General features: G+C 38.4%; 1 long non-coding RNA gene across 1 annotated transcript in view; it reads left to right on the top strand.

The window, feature by feature from the left end:
- Positions 1–24954, top strand: part of LOC139141812 (uncharacterized) — a 550434-nt gene that overhangs the window by 322861 nt on the left and 202619 nt on the right. The window lies entirely within an intron of this gene.

Genomic DNA, 24954 nt, shown 5'->3' with positions numbered 1-24954 from the left:
TATAGGTGAGTGACAAGGTTTTGAGAGGGTGTGCAACGTGCAACGTAGAAGAAGCTGCCCCAAGGCACCGTGTGTCCGCGGAAGCGGCCGGGGTGGTCCGGAAGAGAATAGGCCTTATCTGCCCTATACTGGCCGTTAGGCCGGAAACGAAAACATAAAAAACTGCTTGAGATTCAATGTTTCTAGTGTTTTTTGACAGTAAATAAGGAGAGAAAACCACACTTATGATTGATATTATTCGATGTCATTTTCTTTTTGTCATGTTAGTAAATTTGGCTATATGACTAGAAATAAAGTATCCGACACCGTTCTTTTGACATTGACCCTAAGTGATAGTAAAAAGGATTATCTGTCACAACATAACGCAATGTGCAGCAAAATCATGTCAGTCTGAGAAACCGTAGCCATTTTAATCGTTTAGCTGCACATAATTATAATTTGAGTGTGTGTTTGACTGGTATTTATTGTCGGTAATTCTCTTTTTGGAGGATGTGTTGGCCCTAAAAAGGGCCGTTTTGTTTGTGCCTATGCCTTTTAAAGGATATCGTATTGGAATGGTGAACCACTGAGGATATTTTCAACCACTCCAACCACCCTTTCGTCGGCATAGAACCCAACGTTGCACTCTTGCGCAACGCCACTTCTTTCCAAGTCAACTATCCAAGCATTTTAAGAGGGGTGATCAAAAAGGCCAGAACAGCCAATTTTGACCAACCGGGTTCAAGAACCCGGGAAAGGTGTTAAAAGTGTGCGATAGATGTGTTTACGACATAAAAATTACGAACAGTAGGATTAAGTTAGGTATGAATAATCCAAACTGCCCAGTTTCTGTGTGGGGAAAAGTTGGAATGGAAGACAAACGCTCAACGACTCAACCTCCCAATGGATATTCAGTGTAAATTATTTTTTGACATCAGTACTCCTGTACAGGAGCGAAATCGGGGGTCATCAAAATTTAAAGCAAATGAATATGTTTTATATATTTATTTTAAAAGTCTTTTAAGGGTTAACACTAGAACTGCAAACTGTATGGCAAACTGTAGGGAGCATTGGGTAAAACCAGTATCGATGGAACTATCGAAAAAAGAATGATCAACTTCTGGATACATTTAATTAGTTCGGAGGAGAGTAAATTATCTTGTACTATGTTGAGACTTCTAAAGTCAATGCATTATAAAAACTCCTTTAAGTCAGCCTTGATTGTATAAATCAAAAGCATTCTTGACAAGTGTGATTTCTCAAAAATGTGGTATGACTACAAAAATGTAAACACAAAATGGCTGAAAACATAGTTTATAGCTGAGGATCAAAGATATGAGCATGCAACATTGGCTCAGTGAGGTTCAAAATAATATTCTGTGTATAATCTATCGCCTTTTTAAGAAAGAATGCATCTTTTGAAACTACCTTTGTTAATTTTAACACTATACAAAGAATTAGCCTCACGAAATTTCACAGTGGAAATCATAAGCTCACTATACCATACCGGTACCAAAATGATGCCACTTGTAATTTATGTCCTCTTTATAACAGTGGCGAAATAGGTGACGAAATGTATTACGTTCTTGTATGCTCAGCCCTAAAAGATGGAAGAAAACAATACCTGAAGAGTTATTATTGTGAAAAGCCAAACACTTTAAAGTTTCAGAAGCTTTTTGCAACAAGATTCTCAATTTTATGTCAAGCCAAATTCACCAAATTTCTCATCTCTGAGATTAGTTAGTCTGTTTTATGACTCTTGGTCTTTTTTGTGCTTGAGTGCGTTTTTTTGCGAGTCTTTGTGTATTTTGAATCAATGTCGTACCCTCATCACGTGGGTTAGTCTGTTTCGGCTTTTAAAATTTGTATGTGTTTTGCAGCAATATATTTTTCCTGGTAATTTACTGTGTTCTCTTACTTCAAAGGGGGTCGTAGAGCTAAGAAAGTTATTATTATTATTATTATTATTATTATTATTATTATTATTATTATTATTATTATTATTATTACAAGTTTAGGGGCTATAAGTATTATATAGAAATCTAATAATAGTTCATTGAGGCTGTGTGGGAATTCTGATAAAGAGATGTTGTATATTTTAATTTTATCAATGGGGTGACTTCCCATTGATGCACGTGCAGCGCAATTTTCTTCCATCAAAAGTCACGACTATGAAAAAGATTTCCAATATAAATTCTCTCTCTCTCTCTCTCTCTCTCTCTCTCTCTCTCTCTCTCTCTCTCTCTCTCTCTCTCTCTCTCCTATGAAAAAGATTTCCAATATAAATTAACTGTCTGTCTGTCTGTCTGTCTGTCTGTCTGTCTGTCTGTCTCTCTCTCTCTCTCTCTCTCTCTCTCTCTCTCTCTCTCTCTCTCTCTCTCTCTCTCTCTCTCTCTCTCTCTCTCTCTCTCTCTCTCTCTCTCTCTCTGCAGTGAAATTGCTATGCTGCGACCATCGAACGAATATTTTCCATACATTAGGGGTAATATTAAAAGTTCATTATATAAATCTAACCAGTGTAGTCTGGCAGAGACCCTGCGATTCGCGTTCGAATTCTGTTGGAACACGCGCGCGCCCTTCAGAGGCGCGACGCGATTCCCAGAGCATGCGCAATTGAGAGTGCGTGGCGTGACAGTAGAACGTCTCGTGCTATCGTGTCGTTAGCTTTAAAAATGATGGAATGTCAACAGAAACTGGAATTACTGCAGAGAATACTTTTCAGGATATCACATGTGAGTGTCTAAGGTACCAAGTAGGACGTTTAGGAAATCCTTTCAGAAACTTCATGCCGCGCCTGTGGCCATTTTGTGGAGTATAAGCTTATAAGCTTACGTAACTGCAGCGTAAACAGTATTTCTACTGTACATATTGCCGGAACATATGTGATGGAAATGTTTGCGTTTCACGTCGTTCAATTATTCAGATGGAAATGCCGCCCTCTACTCCAAACTTTGACAGACTTTGGAATGCTAACTCTTGTATAACAATGACGTAATTTAATGGGACGATATTTGTATTCGAGCACGGCTACAGTACAGTTTTTGATTCGAGAACTCTCATCATGTCGGATTCACTGAAACAGTCAGTTGTATGCTCAACAATCCAGAGGGTGAGTCGAACTTTTTCCTATGTCCATGTAGAATTGTGCAAAAATAAGCGAATCCACAGGCCTTTGGCGAATCAATAAATGCGTTTTTCACCAAGCTGAAAGGTGGAAAGATTAATTTTTTTTGTAGCACGTCAGTAGTTTGATATGACTAACGCCCTTCACAATAATACTGGCTATTCCATTGAGCATCGTGCTACAGGTCAAAATATTATTCCTCAGGTTGATATACATATGTAGAGATTTTTATAGAAACTATTCCACAGCTATTTACATTTCTTTATCACTTTTTGCGGTTTTGCGGTTTCCTGTTTTTTGTTAGCCGATTAGCCGGCACACGCCAAAACGACTAGTTTTTGCGGTTTTCTATAATTTTGAGTTGGCACGCGCCAAAACGATTAGTCTATTGCGCTCGTATTTCTGGGCACGTTTAGTCTCACTGTTTACCTCCGGTTGGTTAGCAATCGCAGTTTAATTGACAGCCGATTCTTTATATTTAGGGTAAATTGTTGCAATAAGTGTTTCCTACGACGTTCGCACAAGTGAGAGCCCTATACTATGTCAAGTAGGGTAGTATTATAACGTGATATCTTGTAATATTCCCCCCTTGTCTTGGCCTGCTGGGTTTTCAAAAAGTGTTTAAAGGTATACAGGCACCATGTTCAAATTAAGCCGTTGCTACCATGGAAAGGGATCTAGCTAGTCATAGAGTTTATGGGGTCACGCCAGGTCACACTAAAATAATGCACCACTACATGGTCATAATTTGTCTTCATTATTCTTCCTGGAATGAGACAAACAAATCATTAATTGTCAATCCATAAAATAAATAAGTACCAGTGAATCTTGGGTGCTAAGGGGAATTGGGTTCACAAAATTAATTTGAGATACTAGTAGAATTAATTTTATCACATAAAATTAATTTGAAGCCTGGAGGCATAAACTTAATTTGATGAATGCGAAGTTAGTATTATACTACATAACACTTATTTGAGATGACTGCATGAAACAAAATTAAAAATGCTTGAAAAATTATTTCTGGTCTATATAAAATTAACTCTAACACACTAAAATTAACGGAAAGCATAATTTTGACCAGAATGGCCCCAATATACATTACTTTATTATTATACACCTGCGTCTGCAATCTTTGGAGTTTTCTTCGTACAGTAAATTTCGGTATCAGAGGATGCTACTTTGCCGCGGAGTACAATAACTTTTGGTGTTATTGGACGCTATTTGACCTTTGACCTCAAAACACCATTACGTCAATGCGGGGAAATACTTCTAAACATTGGGTACTTCACAACGTTAGTAGTGGTGAATCAAAAGCCTGTGAATTCGGGTGAAATTATGCTGCCGGCCTACAATTTCTCACACGTACACTGCACTGCGCGGGTTTGAAATTTCGTTCTGAGGCTTAGCGGACGCGCTTAACGCGTTCTCAGTTTGCTCGCGATCGCTCAGTGCAGTGCAGGACGGTCATCCCCCAAAAAGCTTTAATTTTGATTTTTTCGAGGTAAAATTGGATTAAAAAAGGTGTATAAAAATGAGGTTATTCCCAAAATACCGGGATTTATGTCCGAGTACATTTTTAATAGAAATAAGGGAAAAAGGAACATTTTCAATGCCAAAATAGTTACCATGGCAACTTGAAACATTAAAATAAGTCTGGTTTTTGTGTTCTCTGACCCGAACTCCCTCACTAGATAATTTTCATATCAATCAAAGTAACTTTTCATGGGATATTAGAAAAAATGATATTTTCAACCCCTAAAATGGTTACCATGGAAACATGGGGCAGTGATATCGATATCATATTTGGTCTTTTCGACCCAAAATATCCTACTTGTGAAATTTTCACGGAAATTGAACCTATTATTATTCGCGTTATTATTTCTATATAATACTTATATTAATTATTATTATTATTATTATTATTATTATTACCGTCATGGCTTTCAAATGAAAAGTCCGGGAGGCAAGAGCGTTAAAAGTGCTGAAGAAGGCTTTAAACGACATGTACTTACTTAAATGCGTTCTGTTCAAATATGATTTTAAACTGTATGGAATAGCTGTGTACTTTGCTAGAAATCCGTTTTTCTCATTGTGCCCACTTTGTACTCCATGGAACTGTATACGCAGTTGAGAAGTAGTTGATACCACTTTGTCAGGAATCTTACTGCCGCAGAATTTTCCGTGGAGGAAGGTCTCGTCTTCTGTCTGTGAATTGAATATTTTGACGAAATTGCACAAACAGTCGCCATCACCAACATCAAATGTTTGGAAGTCTACCTCAATGGCTTTGTCTTTCTCTACTGTGATGATCCAGCTCATAGATGTTGGTGAAGGATATGGATAAGGATATCCGTAAGACATTATATATCCGCAGCTTGAAGTGGTTTGGACCTGATCGCACATTTCAAATGCCGTGCAGACACCTGGGCAATCTGTATTTGAACAAGAAATTACAAATCACTGATTATTTTTATGCTTTTAGGGTCAGATTTCACGAAATAGTTCATGGAAACATGAATTAGAAACACCTTTCTCTCTTTTCTATGAAAACAAGACAGTTTTTAGAACAGTTTTCATTAGGGAAATTTATGAGATCTCCGATAAAAGTTTATTTTGATGTAGTTTTTGTGCGTCTACGTGGCAACTACTAACATACTCAAGTCACATAGCAAATGAGTAATCGCTGGAGACTAGCCTACAGATCGATCAGCTGATTGCAATTGCCGGGACATGTCTGCATGCCTGTAGAAAACCATAAACCCTCGAGAAAAACGGGACAGGCAACTGCGGTAAAGATCAAAGGGACTTCGGATTAGCACAGTAAGATCCTACTTCCAGAATAATTAAGATGTGTTAATTGGTCGGAGAAGGAATGAGGCTGGACCCAATCGACGCACAACGTCCGGTTCATAGACACTGCATGCTGGTATACGGTAATAATATTTTCGGATTACAAGTTATTACCGATTACCCGTAAGTCAATTTTTAGAAAGAAAAGTGTTACAAATATTTTGAGAAGAATTCGTCAAAATGGTTTTAAAGTATTTTTACATATTAGTAGCGAGATTTAATGCAAATAGAAGTCTACAGTGAGTCAGTATGTTGCTGTTAGGTGACAAAGTTTCGAATACAAATCCGAAAAATCGCTGCAGTTCCAGACTTAACGGCAGTTGACATCGTAGAGTTTTTTACATTCCGCAAGCGTCCGTCTATCTCCAAATTTTCTCTCGTTTTTGCAGTTTTTTAACCGTCGGAATATTTTCTGTGCGAGGAGTACTCCATGATTCGGTAAAGTATGTATGTTAACAACTGAAATTATTGTTTGAAAGCTGTGAACGGCCAAATTAGCGAGGACAGCGTTTAGCTATGTCTAAATGCTTGTCTACCTTGCCGCTTCTGACTCCACACTGCAAATTCTTCTTGCATGAAATATAACCACTTGTTTGTATGTGGCTTGCGGGTGAACCAGTGTGTATATGTTTGAAATATTTCGGTTTGCCCGAAATCCACTAAGATTTTTTGGTTTGAAGTCACGCCACCACAAAGAGTATGAATGGCATGTATTCATACCAATACATAGGTGGCTTATTATCAAGCCCGTCGTGGCATAAGTTTAAGCCGAATGGCTACTTTTTAAGCCTGTCATAATATAATTTTATCACTTTAAATTTGAGCCACTGGCATCGTTGGTTTGTTTATATACCGACAAATTCATTGGCTCATCTTTAAGCCAACCACAAGTGGCAACTTTGTGAGCATGGTTTAAGTTTAAACCATTCAAGCACTTGAAATTAATCGGCCTGTTTTCAAGCCATTGTCATGACAGTCACTGGTTAATATCTAAACCAGAATCACGTCACTACATTGATAACAGCGAGGACGGTGCGCATCAATGCCTGCATTCAGTGCGACAGATTGATTAGCTTTATAATTTTGTCGTACGATACAATTTTTAGGAAGTTTTCAATTGAACAGAAGATATGAACTTGCTTCACAGTAGGCGTATTTGGGTACATGAATATCAAAACAATAATTTGAAGGAATTAATTGACAATACTGAAATAGCGTTGATCGCAAATGACGTCATTTTTCTTCATTAACATGCAAAAATAAATGTCGGATTGTCCGCATTTTCCGAGAGAACAACGAAAGTAAAAAAACCACAATAATTTATGGCTCAGACTATTAACATTGCAACAACAAACTTTGGTCGAATTTCAGGCAGCGATGTCGCTCGCGTACACGGTACAGCTAAGCTTAATAGTAACAAACCTGAAATCTCGATCAACGCTATGGTTGGCATATCCTGATTTTTTATCCCAAGCCACAGCCTTGATCTTGGGATACCGGACAATGCCGATGTATTTTATTAATAAGGACATGTTTGAAACGGATGTTCCATGCCCCTGACGTGTGCCAAAAACATGCAAGCCACATCACAGCTGATGATATTGGGAGCGTGTGTCAATAAAAGTTAACGGTCGCGGTCGTTCCGTGACCTTTGACCGACGGTTCACTCTTTGTAACTGTACGCTTTAACATAGTCCAATTTTACACAATGATTCGCCTAGCCAATGTTAACTTCGTTATAGATATTATATCTCCGTGACATATGTAAGAATTATAGTACATGCTGATTGATCGTACTCTTAAAGTGACCGCTGGCTAGTGGAATCCGCACCCTTTCACTTCAAAGGGAGTGGCGTATGAATTCCTCTGTGGGTACAGATCGCGCGCTAAGCCACAGCCGAGATGCAGCCTAGCCGAGATGGTACTCTACGATCGTCCAACCTTTCCGAACTCCATTCCGAACTGCGGTAGTCCCGTCAGTTTACCTCCAAAATTTCCCATATAACAGTCGACAGTAATGGCTTCCATCACCGATGAAATATGACTTCGGAAGAACATGTTATGTGCAGCCATGGAGAATCTCTGCTACCTCCATGGTACAGCGAAACTATATTTGCGTTCATTCTATGGGACTATGCATGGAGGTAGAAAGAAAGAACCGACGTCTTTGGAAACGAAGGCAAGTAAGCTTTATTCCATGTTATATTCCATGTAAGATGTGCAAAGTCATTCATTTAAACCGGGCTTGAATTTGTTCAAACACGTCGATCGTGTTCCAAAAACATTTCTGGGAGCCGCCATTCCAACTTCCGGTACAACTCCCTGAAACACGGATGCCCTACGCTCAATGTTTATGGAACGCGATCGACGTGTTTGAACAAATTCCAAACCTCATAAACGACAAGGTTAGTGTAGTATAGTGTTTGTCTTCAGTAGTGATAAATCGGTACGACCAAATTCAGCAAATGTAGCATTTCACATCAACACGCCTCGTCCAGTGGGATGCGCTTATTTGGAACTCTACAGGGCCGTCGGCATTGTAGCGCTACTTTCAATAACAAAAATAGACTGTTTCATGGATGATATTTCTTGTTTCTGTTGATAATAACCTCAAACTGGCAACTTAGATGATTTAATACAGTCAGGTATACCTCACAAATCATTTGTCAAAATGACGTAATGGTTGATTCTGTTATTCAAGGCAAATTTATGTTTCCACAGCTTGATTTTAACTTTGGTCCTTCAACATCATTGCTTACACAAATCCTGTGAGCCATCTTGTCATTCAAGACAGGTACATACTAAAGTGATTCATTTTAAGTAGATAACTTCATGTACAAATGTTGACCATTGACTTCCATTTACCGGTAATAGATACTTATTTGTTTCTTTTTCAACAGATGGTCCAGGGCATGATATACTTGATACAGAAAATGCCTTCAGCTCCACAAATTAACAATGGATTCTCTGAGTACAATGTGGAAACAGAATGAAGACTCTGCCCTCAGATATGGTGGAACTCAGAAAGTGAATATAAAAGGTGATCAAATATCGTTGTGTGCAGCGATAATAATCATGTCAGGCATGAATGTTCCTCATATTTCCACATATTACTCTAACACTTTGGGTTTTGTTCAAATTTCAGCTGTTATTACATATCTGTGACGTATCTTTGTCGTAGTCACACAACAGACATGATAAGCATTTACACTTATTATTGTTATAATTTAAGGTTATTCACAGAATTCTGGGATTGATATCCGAGTACATCATGCAGCGGAGGTATGGTCCTCAAGCTATGCGTCTCGGACAATGCCAAATTAAAGCGTACGATGTACGGTATTTTGTGAATAACCTTATTGTTATACACCTTTTTTAGTCCAATTTTCCACAAAAAGGTCAAAATTAAAGCATTTTTGGGGTGCCTGTCACGTACTACACAAGACGATTGCAAGCAAACTGAGAACACGTTCAGTGTGTCGGCCAGATGCACGGAACGTAATTTCAACCTGCGCAGCACAGTGTACATGATAAAAATTGTAGGTCAGCAGCATAATTTAACTCTAATTCACAGGGTTTTGATTCACCACTAGTAACATTGTGAAGTACTGAATGTTTAGAAGTATACTTTTTGTTAAAATTTAAAATCATCTCTCCTTTTTCCTACGCTGACGTAAAGGTTTTTTAGGGCAAATGTCAAATAGCGTCCAATAACACCAAATGTTATTGTACTCTGCCACAAAGTTATTTGACTCCGCATCCTCTGATACCTATGCACCATAGTTTATGATACTGAATCTTAGTCTGATGTATAGAAGTAGAATATGATTAACATAATTTACCATTTTCCTGATTGTTAAACAGGCATCAAACTTGGGTTCTCAAGAGTGTCTTTTGTGGAAAAACTGCAGTTGGACAAATGGTCATGGTTTTGACGTAAGTATTGCTTGTTGAAAAAATTTGTTACTATAATTCAGTGCAAATTAGTAAAGGCACATTAGCTGTAAGTTTTAGCAATTTTCAATCTTCATTTTTGTGTGTACAAACTGCAGTTTCGATAGCTATATAACAGTCTCTTGAATACCAATATTCTGCTTGACAATGTACTGTGTACATGTTTAACAACCATTGTTGTTGTTGACAAATGAATTCTATACACCCTTTGCGCCTGTCGCCAAGGGGCATGGAACTATGGGAAAATACTAACCGGAAGTGTGGTAAAACATACGACGACTCCTATACTTTAATACGGAAAGGTGCGATTTTCGAGCAAAAAAAGTGAGTGAAATACGAAGTGCATATTTATGCTACAACAAGAAAACACCTAATGGTGCATGAGACTAGCTCTTGGTAAGTGTTCGTGTGCATTGTGTAGCTCCGTAATATTTTATAACTGTAGATATCGGCGATTTTCGGCCTGCGAAGCGGCCAAGTTGTAGACTCAATATGAGAGCGGGTGACGTGTGTCACACTGCCCTGCTGACAGTAGCGCTGGTATGTTGACCGTGTACTTCCCGTACCCAAGGGACCCGTAGTAGCACAGCGGAAACAAATTTTCCCGAACGTTCAATTTTTTTCAAATATTTCAAAAAAACAACAACACAGCAATGAAAATAAAAGTAAAAAAGTATGAATTCGTTAAATTTTGAATTTTTTACCTGTAATTCTGAAGATTTTGACGTACCGGCTATGTTATGCCGTCATACGTTGTACATAGCGCAGTAAAAGTCTACAGCTTGCCCGTTTTGCCTGTCAAAAATCACCGATATCTACAGTTATAAAATATTACTGTGCTAAACAATGCACACAAACACTTACCTAAGCTAGTCCCATGCACCACTAGATGTTTTCTTGTTGTAGCATAAATATTCACTTTGTATTTCACTTTTTTCGCTCTGAAAATCATACCTTTCCATGTTAAAGTATAGGTCGTATGTTTTACCGCACTTCCGGTTAGCATTTTCCCATAGTTCCATGCCCCCTCGCGACAGACGCAAAGGGTGTATTCCAGACTGAAATTTGATGTTCAACAATAACAATGCTAAATATAGACATATGAACTGGGTTGATAATGTTTGTTGGACATTCATTATGCCATAAGAAGTAGAACAAGACACTGTAGGTTTTTGCACAAAGTAAAACTACTTGGAAATTGCAAATAGTTACAGCTGATTGAGCTTTCAACATTCTGGAATTGATTTCTGTCAGATTCAGTCACGGACTTCTGTGTAACACTACACTGGAAAACTCGTACAACCCTGTAACCTTCTAAAGCTGGTTCAGGGGTGTACACACAGCTGTACCAACCCTGAGAAGCAACAGAGACTACCAGCTAATATTATATAGGGCTCAGCCCTGGGTGTCGCGCCAGACGTTGAGATTAAAAACGTTATTTGTATCTATTCATGATTAGTAATCATAAAGGATAAAATAGAATTAATTGTTACTTTCTTTATGCGTTTGTACAAGTATGAACGGTTTACCCTCTGATGACAGTTCACGTACACGATGTCAGACCCTATAGGTATAGATTTTCTGTTATGTGTAAAAAATTTGACATAAATTTGCAATTTTTACTATGATTACTATCTATTGTGTTTAACAAGGGACGTATTGTGCCATCATTAACTTCGCAATAGTAACTGTTCTGCCGAACTTCCGATATTGTTAGCTTAAAACCAGCGTTACTTCTAAAAACGGGTAAATTTTGCACATACATGTAGTTATTTACACAGAGGGCGCCTTTCTAAGATTCAATCCCAGCATTCTTTGCGAATGTTCTTGTTCATATGCACGAGTTTTCTCTCTTCTTTTAATTTTTAGGCGTGATAAGAAATTTTGTATCAGCGACAGGGTGGATAATAATAATTACTCGCTAATAAAAAAGATATATTTTATTAATGGCATGTTATAAAATAATACATGTAGAGAGCACGTTTCGAATTTGTTTATTTACGAGCACTCAAAAAAAATGGCGGCGCCCACGAAAGAAGGGTACACTTCCGGTTACTCGAATAGTCTATTATGAATACGCGCATGCGTAGTCAGTAAGCCGCTGGCGCGACTATTAAAATCACATCCCCAGTATAGCATAGTCAGAAAAATAACTAGCACAGCTGCATTTCACATCCATGTACCTAGTGTGTCAACAGTCCAGTACAATAGTTTTGCAAATAGTACATGCAACATGGGTTTGAAAAAATGAACTTGAACATTTGCTTCCAAATCAACCCTGTAGAAGCAACGTGTACAGTTCTGTAATGGGGAAAATTCCAACATAACTGGTACATGAATGTCTGCATAGGCACAATTGCACTGTGTGTTTACAATAAGGCTGGTACAGGGAGGTAAGCTTTTATGTGACCAGGGTGAAAAGGGGCTAAAAATTTCAACAGGGCTGGTATGTGGATGTGTTCATCACTGTGCCACAAATGCTGAACCACCGGCCCTGGTACAGGGAGGTGAACAGCTTTTCTGGTACATACATATAGTGCTAGGCACATTACATACCTACAGCACACATTCCTATATCAGGGCTGTGTGAAAATGACCCCTGCTACAGTGTTGTCAAGTACATAGGTGGTACACAGATGTGCTCCTCAAAGCTGTGCTAGGATGTTGTACAAGGACATGGCCATGCCAAATCTGCATTTGTCAATTTGTTTCAAGATATAAAGGCAAATATGGCCATCAAACACACTCCCATTCACATGAATCATATGTTTACTAGGTAGATTAAGGCTTAGTTATGTTGTTCTGATCAACATTAGTCACAACTAAGGGGCTTCCTTCCAGCGTTTTTGTTCTGCTTATCAACTACAGTTTCCCATTCAAGTCATTGAAACATGATGAAATCCCAAGTTAAGCTACTCAGTACAGTATGTACATGTAGCATTGTTATTGCTGAAAATCTGATTTAGGGTCGGTCAAGAATTCATTTGTCAATTATAAAAATGATCAAATATACAGGCTGTGTTTAAAACATAATACTTGGCATTTTAGTATGCTGTGGAAAGTAGGCCAAGAAACTGTAATTGATAAACAGCACTGAAATCCTGAAGAAGTTCCCGGTAATGGAGCCTCATTTACTTATTTCAAAATACATACATGAGAAGTATATCATCAATGATGAGGGTCGCATAGCCAGAGTGATAAAATGCTTTCTCAAAGGCCTACTAACTTCTTTACAAGTCTCAAAAGGACATTGCACTGTGACTCTGATATATCTTGCCTTGTAATAAATTCATTTTGATATTCTTGAATTGAAATTCATTATCATGAAATTCACACCATAGTTTTACACAATTTTGTCAGTGCACTGTTGCAGCAAGCCTATGACATTGACAATAACTTGTAAGAGCTATCTTTGTCATGCTGAGAGACTTGCCCTGAGCAGTCATGTCAGATTGTTGATGCACCAAGGAAGACTTGATAATCGGTTCCAGTAGTCAAATATGTGTTTAAAAACATGACTGTAATTTAGAATGCTACCAATGAACATTCCGATATACATGTACAAATTCCCTAAACATACCAGTTTCTAGGCCTTGCCCTCATTGTACTAGTAGCTGGGCACTAAGTGTTTTACCAGGAGCTAATCTTGTACCTCAAATTTTGAATGTTTGCATCTTTTATATTCCAGGATGCTGGAAACTCGCATTGTGGACGAGATACAAAGTAGCAGCCCTGTTTAGGTGTGCTCGTCTATGTTTGTACCTCAAATTTTGAATGTTTGCATCTTTTATATTCCAGGATGCTGGAAACTCGCATTCTGTGGACGAGATGCAAAGCAGCAGCCCTGTTTAGGTGTGCTCGTCTATGAAGGAGCAAGCAGTTTGTGTTGTTTCTTGAAGGTGTTATATTCTGCAGCATGGAAAGAGACAATGTTGTGCTAGGTTTGCTTAGTTATGTAGGGTTTCAAACTTTGATTACATCAGATGTGTGAAAGGAACATTTCAATTTGTAGAGTACTTCTGGCTTGACAAAGCTGGGATGTGAAGTAAATGGGCTGACAATTATGAGTGGTCTGTAGTGTACAGGGGATTTCCCAGTGAAACAGCGAGCAATTTTGCATCAGATGCATGAGGTAAACTTTATAACATCACATTATGTTATCAGTATGATTTTACAAGTAGCATTCATAAGAATGTCATTTTTGGTATTCCCTTGTAAGTATTAGATTTAATTATGTTGCAACAATTACTATTTCATTTCTTGTAAATTCCAATAAATATTAGTCTGAAATTCATTTTGATGATTGTTGTTGTTTATTTTTTAATGTAGCTTGCAGGATTTCTAACTACTTCAGCTGTTTTTTGTGTTTCAGATTTTTTACAGTCCTGCTTTGTGAAGCTCCATTACAAAGAGGACACAATAGGCCATTCCATTGGATGAAAATCCTCCCTGTGTCTGAAAAATTTGAAAAAATCCAATTTAAATGGTCAGAAATAATTATCTCCCTCCCCCCCCCGCAATATGATTCATATTGAACTGGTTTGTCAGCAAGCCATACAGAAGCCTTAGATTGGCATGCCTGCAAGCCAGCTTGTAATGGCTTGTTGGTAAACCAGAGGAAGCCTTAAAGTGGCTTGCCTGTAAACAAGAATTAGTCAGATATTGGTTTGTCAGTAAGGCACATTTCACTAATATTAGCTTATCTTCAAACCAGATGGAACCAGAATTGGCTTACTGTTGAGCCAGAGAAGTGTGATAGTGGTTATAAAAAGCCCCTGTTCAATATTATCTGGTATATGGGCAAGCCACAGTATCTTAAACATGGCTGGCTAACAAGCCTAGTTCGTATAATAGTGGATTGCCTGTAAACCATTCTTTAGTACTAACTGGCTTACTGGCAAGCTGAAGTGATCTTTACTTGGCATGTATATGCCGTATCAAAACCCAAACTGGCATGCACAGAAACCAGACTTGGCATGCCAGAAAGCCAAATATAAGCGAAAATTCACAATTCGAAACAATCCGTTTACTGACTAACAAGCCGTTTTATTTTTGGCTTGAATTTAGCTGGCCGGCAAACCAGAAAAATTTGCAGTGCACCAACCGTTGTTGAGTCCCGCTTTATTGCAAGTTTCGCCTGACAGCGGAAGTCAGTATTAAAACTGTATTTTCTTGTAATTTACTGGTGTAGATATGTGTAGAATATCCGAAATTTGGTGTTTCTTTTGGCTAAAACAGTACCAAAATGTGAAAGGTCGTGTACTTGAGCTCCGATGGAGTAATGATTTTGTATACCCTGATTTTCGTCAAATTATGCGTGACAGATGAAATAAAGGTCAGATTTTCGTTTCGCAGGACTGGTGAAGTGTAGACCTGTCTAACTTGTAAATGATTTTTGTTATCGGATATTTTTATGGTAGGGAATATAAACGTAAGATGTCGATACCTAGCAAGAGTTTTCTAGCGTCTATTGCTAAATGTACACTGTTTTTATCGTCTGGTGTTTTCCTGTTGGCTTTGGCTTGAATCCAAAATGTGATCTTCATCGTTACGAAAACATTCACCATGACTGGTATCAAAAAACTTTCAAAATTCTCTGTGTCATTACTCGGAACGTGCCATACAAGAACAAAGTGTACATAATATTCACAATGTCAGTTTGATCGTTAATGTGATTAAATGTAAGTACGTAGTTTTGTTGAGGGGACCGCTTGGCAAATGAACTTAATATATTCCAATTCCAAGGTCTATGAGAAAACAAAGGCATCGTACTTCAAGACTCGCTTCGCCAATAACGTGCAATCGGTTCGCAACTGCAAATACGGAATAGTACAGAGCTGTCAAAGTTTATTCGGACTTTAAAAGACGAGAGCCAGGTTCTTGAGTCTTCCTGTCAATTATTGAAAAAGCATAAAGTGACTTCCAAATGTTCATATAATGTTGGTTGCAACAAGATTTACATTAAAAAATTGCGTTCACAATGCTGTACACAGCGAGGCTTGTATGTTTTCTCAAGACAATATATAGAATGACCTCAGTAGCCCAGCGTACGATGCTGTGTATTTCCAGCATTATACAGTAGTGGACGGGAGACAGTAGGCCTACAGCGCCGTGCTTGGAATACACGGTATCGTACGCAGGGCCATGGAGCTAAAAAGTACAATTGGAGGGCTAAGAAAACCCTTGCTAACTGCAAGAATGTAGCCCATGGGCACTGCGCCGGCTTTTCTGATGTGCCGGCCCGTAGCAGCCAGCGCCGCACAGCCAACACATCACAAAGATTGTGCAGGGCCCGTAAGCTGCAATATTTGTATCCAGACCCTGGCATGACTAATGCTAATACACGCATAGTGCTGACGTTTGTGCTATAGAAGTGCATTTGAACTTTCCAGTTTATTTTGTGTTAGTATCTAGCCACAACAATTATTGTGGTATTTCTATCAGGTTAGATCACCACTGATTAGTGCTGCTCGTAGAAAAAAGGACAGGCGTCGACCATACAACGCTCATTCATTAAGGCATTGTGGTCAGCTGTGCAACCGACTTTGGCGTTTAGTTAAGCGAATAAAGACACAAGTATAATACTGAAATCTTGGTGCAATAAACTCATGCATATGATGAGTGAAGGTATGTGTGGGTATTTGAGTAAAAAGGCGACAATTCTTGGTCTTTGGCTTTCCACAGGACATTCGTAGCAAGGAGCATGATGGTACATAAGAATGAATACAACGGATGTGTTTACGGAGAATTAGAAATGATCAGATATTCCAATTCACAAGTCAATCAGTGACACTCAGCCGTCAGAGTACATGCCATTCAATAAGGATGGTTTGGAGGTAGGAGGAGATCCTTGCTACCACCATGACTGTTCCTTATTCCGTTGTAAATGCTCGCTCGCTGATATGTGGACGGAAATCACTGATAATTTATGATCTAGCATACTGGAAACGTATAGGAACATCGTGCGTCGTTACCGATGCGACGCATGCAGCCGATGTAGTACCATTTTGGTTCCCTGCTGATCGTATCCCTGCGTATCGGCGGACGATCCAGTTTAGTACTTGATCATCAAAAGCCAAAATAGATAAAACGTAACCCTGAAGACAGCTAGACCACTGTATAGTATTTATTATCTTTCTTACTGTATGATTTTGAAGTCGCTCTCATCATAGTATCGTTATCCTGTAGGCTATACATATATAATATTGTCATTCGCATTTAATGTATAAAGTATTATATTTCTAGCATAATAAACGGAGTGTGCACCTTTGAAAATTACACATTTTATACTGTCTGTCATGTGTTATTTAGGACGTCAGAAGAGCACACTAAATGACAATCATGCGAGAGTATGCTAATTCTGAATTCCTGAAGCGCCATAAAGTAAAAACTTCGCATGGTTACCTATTTAATTCAATTATCACAGTACAGGCTTTGTCGCCGAACTACATATTGTGTGTTTCAGCATATTGTAGATAGACAACAGAACACTGCATTTGATAAATTGCCCAGAAATATTTAAAATAACTACGACGGTTGCAGCTTCTGATCCATTACGAAGCCTACTTGATTTAATTTCCGTGAAATCTATGGCATTCATGCGTTTTTAGATTTTTTGTTTTACACAGAAGTTATTAAACGCGACAAAACTGTTCTATATTTTCTTGAATTATCACTAACACTAGAACAATTAATGGTTAATGTTATTGATTTTTCATGGAATACTGGGCTACCTGGCCTTTGGTTTCGGAAATGTAAAATGTGAAAGGAGCCAAAATACTGTCGACCCCTCCCCCTTTAAGAGCTAAACTTCCAAGTCCCTTCTCCTCTACCCCCAAAGATTTTTCGAAACCTCCCTTCCTAACTTTTTTGTGAACACAGCCCAAGAATCTCTTGTATTTTGTCACGAGGGTTGTAATCGGTAACAGAAGAGAATTTACAACTGTAGCTGCTGATGTAATCCTGGCGAAGCATAGGCGGGGATAAGATCGGCAGGGGATACAAATTTAAATTACACTGCACCGGCCATGACTCCACTTGAGGCCTTGCCATTTAATCAAAACGCCCCTGTGCACCATGCAGAGCTAATATGTCGCATTCAGCTGATTCTGGAATCGCTCACAGCCCGGCCCTCACATGCCATTCGTTGTGACTGGTGAAGCCCTATTCTCTGTGAGCTGGTGCAGCCTGCTAAGCTGGCTTTGGAAGCGCAAGGCTCTTGTTGAGCCAGGCCATAAAAGTGCGCAGCCAGTGAGGCTCTTTGAGACAGTGCCCGATACTGTCTTGGCAAAGCAAGCGGCCCGGGCAAGCGACCACTCTGTAATATATTGTATCAGACTCTAAGGTTGCAAGACCACATGTATGTTGCTGAGGCAGAACTTCAAATGTCACTTTCTTTTGTGTGCTCAGAAAACACTTGCTGTATGTAGCAAACATGCAGTCCATGGTTACGTGTAGTTCGATACGCAGCGCCCGCCGTGGTATGCATTAGAAAAGGGATATACCTTGGTGGCCACTGTATATCGAAGTGCACTTAACTCTATTATAATCCCTCCAAAAAAGGGAAAAGTCCAAACACACTTCAAAGGACAGGCACCACTTCATGTGTATTCTTTGGCGTTATCACTTCCAAATAAATAAGCCTAGTTGTGTATGTGCATCATTTTGAGCACCACGTTCTGTATGTAAATCTAGTTGCGACTTTAAGTACATTTAGACAGTAACTATCTTGTTTCGAAACGAGGATACACAATTTCTCGAGTCCATATATCCATGTCGAGCTAAATGTACAATTTTCGAAGTAAATCGTGTAAAACTTCCCATCCATCTCCAGGACGAGTCTGACAATGTAAATTTTGCAGCAGTATAAAATAGAGGTTGTATATAAAATTTTGCAGCTGTATAAAATCGCGGTTGACTGCGAAACTTTTGCAGCTGTATGAAATTGAGGTTGAGAATTACAAATGAAAGAGAAAAAATTACAAATGGAAGCAAAGGAAAGGCAGGAAAGATTAGAAATGGAAGAAAGACAAAGAGAGAAAGAATTACAAATGGAGGAGAGACAGAGAGAGAACGAGAGAGAGGAAAAAAAGGAAAGAGAATTAGCAGAACGCCGACTACAGTTAGAAATGAAGCGTTTAGAGCTTGGGCAGGCAGGAAAATTCTTCCCTTCTGACAATTTTGACATCACTAAGCATTTCAGGTTAGTTTCCACCTTCCAAGGATGTTATAAATATTTCCTTCATTTTGCGAAAATTGATCAGAGTCTGAATTGGCCTATGCTTTTGCAGAGTGCTTTGGTGGGTAAAACCAGAGAAATTTACATTAAGTTGTCAGTAGAGCAGGCTTCAAATTATGATTCTGTGAAGGAATTAATTCTCAAGGCCTATGAGTTGATGCCTGAAGATTACCGTCAGAAATTTAGGGACTGTGAGAAGGCGAAGGATCAACGTATGTTGAATTTTATGAAAAATGAACAACTGTTTGATCGTTGGTGTTCTTTTGAAAAGCTCCGTTAGAATTACGAAACATTACGACAACTTGTTTTGATTGAGGAATTTAAAAGGTGCATTTGGAGTGATATAATGAATAAAAGACCGATACATTGGAGGTTGCTGCACGTTTGGTCGATGATTATTCATTGACCCATAAATTCATTTGTCAGCAAACCATCCCAGTCCTTTTCATACAGAAACAATGCAGGGAAATTTAACTCCTTCTCATCCAAGAATTTCTCAAAGGAGAGTAGAAAATCAAAGGCAACAGTTCGCAAAGTTCAAGTAACACTCCTCGATCATCAGATCCTAAGGCTTAATCTCTTTCTGGCAAACAGTTTGTACACTTTCATGTAGCTATTGTAAGAAAGAAGGCCATTTAATGTCAGATTGTTTCAAGTTGCAAATAAAAAGTGAAGGTCAAAGTGGTCAAAGTCGATGTCAGCCAACAAGCTTTATTTCTTCATAATCTCAATTAGAGTCTAATAATGTGTGCAACACATTTTCCGAGGTTAAACCCCTCTTGTTCCCAATTATGAGGTCAAGGTCAATTCTCCTCAAGATAGCATTACGGGTATTTTTGAACCATTTATTCATGTTGGTTTTATATCACTTTCTAGTAATTTGTCTTCCTCTACCCCTGTCAAAATTTTAAGAGATACCGGGCTTCCCAGTCTCTTTTGTTGGCAGATACCCTGCCATTTTCTGAAAGTAATTTTCAGGTTCTAAAGTTCTTATTAAGGGGTAGATTGTAATAACTATATTCCTGTGCCTCTCCATAATGTCCATTTGTCTTAGGACTTTGTTTCTGGACCTGTGACTTTACGTATTAGGTCTTTTGCAGGTATTCACCTTCTTCTTGGAAACGACCTTGCTGGGGACAAGGTCATTACTAATCCACTTGTGACTGATAATCCTAGTTTAGATCAGAATCCAGAGCCAATTGAGGAGGAAATTCCTGCTATTACTCGAGCCATGTCAAGGAAAACTTCTGAGAATCAAAATATTCCTAATGTTGACTTAAATGACACCTTTCTCAGTCAGGTGTTTGACACGGATCATTCCGTTATCCCTCGTTGATTTGAAGCTTCCAGTAAAACTTCTGCTGACCAATGTCAGACATTTTCTAGATCAAATCTCATTGCAGAACAACACGAAGACCCAGATATTTTGTATTTGTTGACAGGGTAGATTATAAAGGTGACACTTCAGATAGTTCTGTTTCCTATTATACAAAATCTAGTATTCTCATGCGTAAATGGAGACCTCCAGATGTCTTGGTTGATGACGATTGGGCTATAAAACATCAAATTGTGGTTCCAAAGCCCTGTCGTGCTGAAATATTGCGCCTGAGCCATGAAACGCCCTGAGCTGGTAATTTAGCGGTAAAGAAAACTTATCATAAAATTCTAAGTCACTTTTATTGGCCTAATCTCAGGCAGGATGTAGCACATTTCTTTAAAACTTGTCACACATGTCAAATGGTAGAAAAGCCAAATCACACAATTCCAAAGTCCCCTTTACAGCAAATTCCTGCATTTCAAGAACAATTGAGTAGGATACTAATAGACTGTGTTGGGCCCCCTACCAAAAACAATATCAGGAAATGAATACATGTTGACGATAATGTGTGCATCTACTTGGTTCCCAAAAGCCATACCACTGAGAAATGTCAAAGCAAAGACTACAGTGAGAGCTTTAGTCAAATTTTTCACTTTATTCGGTGTCCCTAAATGTGTCCAGTCCGATCGCGACTCCAACTTTATGACCGGAATTTTAAACAAGTAATGTAATGTTGAAGTTCACAAAAGGTGAAACAACCTTGACAAACTGCGGCCGATTTCAATGGGTAGCAGCGCCGGTCAATTTGACAGGTCGTTAGCTACCAATTAGCCTCCCGGGACAACAGTTTTGTCCGTATACGTTGGTCTGGTAAATCAGTGGTGTGGTCTCAGCCGATTCCAATAAAGTTTACTGGTCGTCAGCTACGATGACCTACAAATATGCCTGCCGGGACGACAACATTCCGCCATTCTCACTTTGGTAATGGCCTTGCCGTCTTGTCAATCGTTAAAAGTAGGGCAAACAATGAGATGTTTATTCCGTTATTTTTTTGCTACAAAAGTCACCGACTTGCGGATAAAGAAACAAAGTTTACCCGCTAAAAATTTATGTAAAAGAAATTTCAATTTCATTGGCATCGAATAGGTTATGTGCCAGATTGATAGGGTATCGGCAAAAATCATAGGATATATTGGGTCCGATACGCTTAAATCCTTAGGGAAAAGCATTGAGATAAAAGATTAATAAATAATCTACGAAAATTGGAAAATAAATGTACTAATTGCGTTGTTGTAACATTTTGTAGAAATTTTCACCATAGTTCCATCTCTTTGTTTTGTCCCTATTTATCTATTTCACTCACCATATTTTATCAGTTTTTCAATGCGTTATTTAAATATACCCCCTAAATCGACTGTAAAGTAAAAAAACTGACTTTAACCTTCCTGTAACTTCAGCATCATGTGCCCTAGGGCGTAGTTCAAATCGTAAGTAGTATATTGTCAAACACTCGAAAGACTGAGTGGTAGGCCTGTGTCACGATAATACAAACAAAGTGTTTGTTTTATTGACCTTTATTTTTCATCATTTACCGTAAGATGAGAAATAGAGGGGAAAGAAAGCTGATATAAGACACATACATCCTATTGAGGTAAATCTCGCATTTGATAAGGAAAGTCAAGCAGTGCGACGCGTGATGTTGTTACGTTGTGACCGTTTTGTCAAGGGTCAGTGATTGGCTGCAAGAGGTAGAACGTGTCCCGTTTGCTACTTTATGTAGTCTCAGCGCCAGTCGCACATGTCAATCAAAGCTCATTGAGAGTCTCAGGTACGGACTCAGATCAAGTCGCATTAGGTGTTTACTAATAACAGTCTCTAAATCGCAAATTGGGTCGTATTTAATAGAATTTTCAAAGTTAGAATCTCAGATTCAATCTCACTTCCTATTTATCTGGGGTCATAAATATCTGACTGTATACCATATCTGACTGTATCCGATCTTAATCTCCAAAAGCCTGTTTTTGAAGAGAACTACTTTTTAGTATCTGAGTATCAAAAGTGTTTATTTCTTTACATAAGGACCATAAATGCGCAGTTGAATTATCAGGTATCACGGCCGCCTGCAAACATGCGCGTCATGAAATCATGAACATAATAAAATAAATAACAAGCCTGATCACTGGATCACTTGATGTGCTTAATGATTGTTCTGAAATATTCTTCAGGTTTGTTTCTTTCAGCGGTAGCTATTTTATACACCAATTATCACCATTCAGAAGGTATTCCCCCACTAACACAGAAAATCTGCACCAATCAATCTCTACGCCATCCGACCAAGCATTGTTATTGACATTTCCGGCATAAAAGTAACAATTAAGTAACCAGTCAAATCGTCTTGGAAATTCCACGCATGTCAGTTATTCTTTCAGAACTTCATTAATCATGAAAGTGACCATTTAGTTATTTAGAGCACACTGACAGAAGTCTTATTACATCAAGACATCAAGCTCGTTGCTTGTTTATGCTATTAACATTTGCAGTCTAGCATGAAATTGTTGATTAACAGAGTTTAAGTTATAGATGGTCGCCTGGTTGCCTTGTTGGATCGGATGACAAAGTATATTGATGCGCATTGATGTGCTGTATTGCATTCATTTTTTTGCGCTGTCCTTATACTAAGTTTGATATAAATTGTTCCTATTATGTCTGAGAAACAGAGAAACAGCATGGCTGTAGACGGATTCATGGATAGACCGACCGCTACCCAATATATATATATTATATATATATATATATATATATATATATATATATATATATATATATAATATATATATATATATATATATATATATCAAATCATCGTAAATGAAAAAATCTATAAAATGAGACGAAGAAAGTACACAAATGACACAAAATGCTGTCTGAAAGTGGATTTGTGACGGATGGAAAAATAATATTAAGAGCACGAATTTTTCTTCTATCTTCCAGTATAGCATTAGAAGAATTTACCAATCAATCCCTACCAAAAGAATTTGACGCTCCCTAAGTTCTTGATCCTGTCGAAAGGTTTAGACATCTACTTCTTATTTACCATAAAAATAGCTATACTTATCGACTTGTGACGTTTATATTGCTCTGTAAGTCATTGATGAAGAAAATATATTAACACATACCCGTAGTCGTGTATGAGGCGGTAAAACCTCCTCCAACATCGTCACCACTTGCATGGAATACAATCGTCAATTCATTCGAGTGTGATACAAATAGGGGACTTTCTTCATTGATCCACATAGCTTTTTGTACAGGTGGCTTTCACCGACGACTGAATCGTTATACAAGGCAACGTAATTTGAACACATATTGCTGTCTCCATTCCCAGGCACATCAAAATATGTGAATGTGAGCTGAATAAACTTATGCTCTGGGACAACGATAGTCCATTTACAGTAGCTATTCGGATAGAAGTGTTTATCACCGGTGAAGAAGTTGTTTAAGTGAATGGAACCGTTGCCGTCAACCAGAAAACCCGGCGACCCACAGCCAGAACATTCCTTATCGTCACACACTTTTAACAGAAAATAGAATTGTGAAAGACATTGAAACGTTTTCCCTAGTGCAGTTTCGTCATTTCTGAAAGTGATATGAACACATATATTTTTAGGGCATTTTACGAAGCCACAGGTTGTACATCGTCGTTCAAATAGAAATGTTAACTGCTAAATGTTTTTGCCCTGGCAAGTCGATTAGTTGATTGCGCAGACAATAAACTAATCTACGTCACACGTTTTAAACCTACCCGCTTGTAACATTGCTAAAATGGGCAACTTCATTGCAACTGTTTCAACTTCAAAGAAGACTTCGCTGCCAACAAGGGGATGGCCTGAAGTAGAAGCTTTTAAAATGTTGCGCGTAGAACACTCAGAACAATTGGAGCAAATGTCGTCTGTAATTTGTAGATAACACGAAGTATGGCAATATAGTCCTGTAAATAGAACACAATGAAAAACGTATAAGTCGGTAATCGTCAGCGATAATATTCCTATGTAAGAATGTTTTTCCGTATATGCTCATGTAACTTAAACTCAAAGAGACTTGTCGAGCGTAACCTTATGCGATCACCTTGTGAGCTTCATAAATTTTCATCGTTCACAATGAATTTTACCATTATCATTCGACGCGATATCAAACATTTGTCACTTGCAGTCTAACCTCTCTACGTACCGGACAAAACTATTCATTTGACCTTACAACAAATGTTCTAAAATACTGGGAATGCATTTATACCTCTCACATCATCAAAACACGCAGTAAATAAACCACATGAAAAACAAATGTGAATGTCGAGAAATGATTTTTGCTGAGCAATTTTTTCAACTGAGTGAGAGGAATTTTCATTCAGTAAGCCTAGTTGCAAATTCATATATTGCAAGTGAACACATGTCATGTCATGCCCATTGGGCAATCTGAAAACACTGGTTCCGGTTTGGA

The sequence above is a fragment of the Ptychodera flava genome, chromosome 1 (assembly GCF_041260155.1).
Source record: "Ptychodera flava strain L36383 chromosome 1, AS_Pfla_20210202, whole genome shotgun sequence".
Taxonomy (NCBI): Eukaryota; Metazoa; Hemichordata; class Enteropneusta; family Ptychoderidae; genus Ptychodera; species Ptychodera flava.
Note: the sequence above shows the minus strand (reverse complement) of the source record. Positions and strands in the feature narration are given on the sequence as shown.